Source organism: Mercurialis annua, linkage group LG3, assembly GCF_937616625.2.
Source record: "Mercurialis annua linkage group LG3, ddMerAnnu1.2, whole genome shotgun sequence".
Classification (NCBI taxonomy): Eukaryota; Viridiplantae; Streptophyta; class Magnoliopsida; order Malpighiales; family Euphorbiaceae; genus Mercurialis; species Mercurialis annua.
The window spans coordinates 7,692,490-7,698,013 of NC_065572.1; the positions used below are offsets into that span (position 1 = coordinate 7,692,490).

Below are 5,524 nucleotides of genomic sequence, written 5' to 3' on the forward strand. Positions count from 1 at the left end.
AAACAATTCTTCTGATATTATAAACATCATACAATATTACATGCAATATAATTAATTCATTAACACATAAAATGGAAACTGTTGTATACGTACCAAAATTCATTGATGTTGTGCCACAGGTCGAGAACCGCCTGTTTAGGCGGATGGCCCAACTGTAGGCACACGCTCAGTGAGCTTATTCTTTCTATTTTGCTCAAACATGCTTATATTCTTCTCGATCTCATGACTTCAGTCATTCATTCTAAACTTCATTACGGACATGCTTGGGCGCCGTCTTGTTAGCCAGCTATATTTTCTTCATCTCAAACATTATATCGAGAAACGAACTGTAGAATATCTATAGAAATTTTGCTCTATTGCTTCCTTGGATGTTGTCCACATAAAATATTTATGCGATCACAAAAAATACATCGTACTTGAAGCATGGAATTTAAATAGGTTAGTCGTATGTGCTTCATTTAAGTATTTTTCTTATCAAAAATGCATTAGGATATTGTATTTTTTTACTATTATATTATTGTTGATTGTGGAAAATATGATGCTTACGTTAAGAGGGTGTCAATCTGGTTGAAATGATCGAGTGTGTTTTTTGATTTCTCGACTCCAATTTCTATTTAAAATATAGGTTAGTTGTGAGTACCAAATATATAATTTTAAGTTAATATTAGAAAATAATTCTAAAGTTTCAAAATTAAAATTTAAAATATATATTTGAAAAGTCCAGCCACTCGGACAGAAATTCACTGGCAATTAAAAATTTGGTTTAAAGTAAACATTATTTAATCTATCTATCTCTCTCTAAACACCCTAGCAGTCTATAGTTTGTTTATTAATTTTTCTTCGGCTGTCGTCAATGGTTTCATTTTATTATGGGTGGTAGCCATCTCTTTTTCTTTATTGCTTTACTTTTATAGAATTTAATAAATAGACAACTCTTTTTTACTTTATTTTTTACGGATTAAATTAATCGACGAAGCGCGTATCAAATTTATTTATTGCAAACAAAAAATCGAAAACATATTGAAGACATTTTAACAATATAGATGGAATACATTATGAGTTATAGTAGTTTTTTCATTATTGATTTTTATTATTTATTGCATTTTCTATGTGAAAGGTTTGTTATCCTTTCTCATAAAAGGTCTCTTGTCCTTTCTTATGAGAGGTTCGTTGTCCTTTTTTTAAAAAATATTTGTCGGATGGTGGTTGAATCAGATGGTATGGCTATAGTTTTTTATATCAGAAATTAGTTAGTGCGCATTTAAGAAGATTGATCGAGTGTTGCACTTAATTGACGAAACAGTTAATATTTTAGTTTTTATTTTGCAAATTAGCATGTTAATATATTAGTTTGTTCCATATCAGGTCATTAAATTTGAATTTTCTGAATTTTTTATAAATGCACTGTTTCAGATTTGATTTAATGAAATTTGATAAATTTAAAAAAAATGAAGATAAATTTATTTCAGATGCGTGCCCTACCTCAGAGCTTCATTTACTGATTCTGCAAAATGAACGATATCAGATATACATTGAAGAATCTCTACACACAATATTTTATTTTGACACCCAACAATTTAACAATAAAAAATTGAACAAAATTTTCCTGCTATAGTTTTTTTGTAGGAACTCCTGCAATAATGGCCCAAATTTTACCACGTTACTATACAATTTGTTTTTAAAAATAGTTTAATGACTATTCAGTTATGGGTAATTGTCCGGTATATGCCAAAATTTTATATGTTTGATTAATTAACCATATCCTTTTAATAATTAGACAATTTTTGACACCTAATATTTATTGTATTAATAACATAAAACTAATAAATACATACGTCACGACCCAATTTCATGAATCGTGACCGGCGCTAGGGTATGGGTATGGTCGTACCAAAACCCGTAACAAGCCTTGCGGAAAACAATTAAACATTTAAACCTGCAGAAAACTGCTCGGGGGCAACCGAGATTCCAACCTAAGTCTAACAATTTATATTACAGTTCTAATATAAATAACTTAAATATCCAAAAATGCTCAACAACATGCCTTAAATATAATATTAAAATAATCCAGAGTAAACATGCTAATAATAAATAATTGAACATATCGACAATCCTAAAGTGCAATAACAAATGTAATATATAAACTAGTTCTACTGCGGTCTAAGAGTTCGAAAACAGTAACTAGTTTAATTAACATAAAAACCTCCGAGGAATCAAAAGAATCGGAGTGGACCAGCTTTCAAATCATAAACCTGGAAAATTTGGGAAAACAACGGGGTCAGATATACTGAGATGAGTTCGCAATACTATTTATATTTATTAAGTTTAAAAACCTTAAATCAAAACAGTTTATACTAATATAGTATGATTATGGAAAACAGTATTGAAATGATCCCAGCGTAAGTATGTCATAGCATACTGATAAACCCAGAGTGGACGGGAACAAATCCTCGTCGTATATATATATACCAGCGTAAGCAAGACATTAGTCTGCCGTTTCCCAGAGTACTTACCGGTGCACAGTCTCGATACAAGCCTATCGAGTAGCTCGTTTTAATCCAGATCCATAATCCGTAAATACAGTTCAAAAGCATTTATTATATTAAAATACGATGCGGTACTTAATAAAGCGGTAAATATCACTACAAACTCACTGCTTGCTTATCCACGTGAAACTTCGGCAAACAGCTAACCCTGTTTCGACTCCGGAGCGCGAGTAGTCGAAGAGTCTAAAAATAAATCATACGTTAAAATTGAATCCCTAACTCTAAGAATACTACACACCACGTAGGACTAGCACAATTAATAAGTCAGATAGAATCACAGAGAAACACAACTCTCAGATAATTTATATTGCCGTAATAATTCAAGACTATTGAGTTCGCACTTAAATCCAATCCGAAAATATTATTAAAATAATATTTAAATGATAATTAAAATTCATTCCTCAATTAGTGGGTTAGCCGAGTTTCTCAAAACTACCAAGCTAAACCCACATGTCGGTGACCCAAGTATAAACCGACCCAACTGATATTCCAGAATTATAAATCACAGTTTATAATTATAATTAAACAAAATATTAATTTGTATCAAAGTAGAACTCAATAACTTGAAACCCAAGTAATTGATAATCATTGTCAAAATACTTCACTAAAATAATCTAATAAATAATTAAAAGCTAAATTACAAATATAGCCAAATTGGCACGCTAAACCAACATCTCTAAAATAATAGTCACCCGAGTAATTGCAAAACTATAGGTTGAAATATAGATATTCATCCTTCATTTATAATAGCCAAAATAATTTAAATTATAAATAAGGTTAACATTACTTTTAGATTTAAATTAATGTTATCAAAATAATTTAAATTATAAATAATAATATTATCAAATTATTTTAATCAACAAATAATAATGCCATTAAAATAATTTAAATTATAATTAAAAATGTTATTAAAAATTGCCAAATTATAAATTGAAACTAATCCGTCGATTAAAATCGAAATTTATTAACGTGAGGTAAAATGAGAATAGATAGAAATAAACTTAAATTACTCAAATTATAAAACAAAATAAGGCAAGGGTTCAAATGTTTAAGGTAAAAGAAATTGTGACCATAATGGTCATATATCCATAATGGTCAGATCATGCACTGAACAAAAAATTTAACCCAAGAATAATTCAATCCAAGCTTATCAAACAACTCAAAATCCAGGACGCATAAACAACAATCACAAGAAGAACAAGAATCTAATTAACACAGCAGCCAAAATAAGAAACATGGCAGAACAATAATAAGGGTAATTGATTTTGGAGGTCACTATACTTTTCAAAACTTGCAAAATGGTGACCGAACTTCAAAACGTAACATTTTAGTTAATATACTATTTGGTTATGTTAAGAAAGAAGGATTTTTGGTCACTGAAGAAAAATATTTTGAGTCGATTTTTTGTTGGTTGAGTGTGTATATAAAATATAAGGTATTATTTGTCATAAATAATCAAAATTTGATTACTACATATGTATAATTTGACCATAAAACACTTAAAAACCTCCCAAAATCACATATTTAAAAGTTCAGTAACCATTTTGTTACGTTTTGAAGTTCGGTCACCATTTTACAATTTTTAAAAAGTACAGTGACCCCTAAAATCAATTACCCCAATAATAAAGAAACCGACTTTAACCCAAACGATGAACGTAAAATCGATGAGGAAAAACACAAGTTAAGAGTTCAATGATATAAACATCCAAAACACGAGGGTATATAATCATAAGATACCATAATCATAACCCAAGAGGAAGCAACCCATCAGCAGCAAATCAAAACAAATTCACAGTTAAGAACAAAATAAAATGGTGAGACGATGGCGATTGTAACGGGATAATTTACGTACCGTTTGGCAAAAACGAAGATGAGAATCGTAGAGGCGTGTGTCTATTACAACTAGGACGAAACGGATCCAAATATAATGCTAAAACGAAAGAGAACGATTCAATATACGGAGGTGACGATTATAAGCAAACTGAAAATATTAAGAATAAAGACTTACCGATAACACCAGAGTTTCTGAAGGATGAATGGCACAAGGAATTTTAGAGATCTTGGAGTAAGAAGGACGGCTAGAGTTTTATGAAAGTATGAGAAAATATTAGGTAAAAGAACGACTTTAATCAACGAAATAAGAGGAAAGAAGAAAAAAAACGTTTGCTGAATAGAGGCTACTGCTACTAAATTGATTAAAGTAATATAAGGCTTAAAGAATTTGGCCAAAATTATAAATGGGCCATTGAATACGTGAAACATTAATAATGATGGGTTTGCATTGCATGGTTTAGCCTATTTGTTTTCCCTTTTATTTTAATGAATATTATGCATGGCCAAAAATTAATAATACAAACCGAACACGAAACGAACCACGACCGAATCAACGAACGACTCAAATAAAAAAAATTAATAATAATAATAATTTACCTAAGCTCGACGTAATGAAAAATTTAATTTTTTTTTTTGAAAATAATTTAAAATAATAAAAGAAAAATATGGAATATTACATAAAGGCAGAGAATAAATTTACGATTGAGCATAACATAATCAAAAATAAAATTTTGAAATTTATTCGATCCTTTTCTTCTTGGAATCTGCAATAGCATCCTACAAAACACAAAATTATAAATATAAATAAATTATATAAATAATTTAAATAATTTAATTTTTTTAAATGATCAATTACCTGAAGAAGATGAGTATACGAGAATTGATTTTGATTGGAAAATGTATAAGAACAATCATTCTGTGATGAACTTTCTATTATCTCTTGAGTAGTAATAAAAGCTTCACATAAATATTTTTCACTAGATTCCCTTTCAGTAAAAAAAAATAAAAAATTATTCAAATTATGAATCTATGAAATATGTCTTAAAATAATATCACAATATGCACATACCTAAGTAGTATTTTTCAATACTTGTAATTCGACGTTCAGATCTTCTTGATCATAATTGATGCATTCATCCAAAAAA

At 29.1% G+C, this 5,524-nt stretch overlaps 1 long non-coding RNA gene across 1 annotated transcript; it reads right to left on the reverse strand.

Moving 5' to 3' along the window:
• Positions 1–2,075: 2,075 nt before the first annotated feature.
• On the reverse strand, positions 2,076–4,684 carry LOC126675245 (uncharacterized). The gene is made up of 4 exons (XR_007639711.2): positions 4,555–4,684; positions 4,399–4,476; positions 2,655–2,729; positions 2,076–2,252 (listed from the first exon to the last, which is right to left on the reverse strand). It is a non-coding gene; the product is annotated as an uncharacterized LOC126675245 (long non-coding RNA).
• Positions 4,685–5,524: the final 840 nt, after the last annotated feature.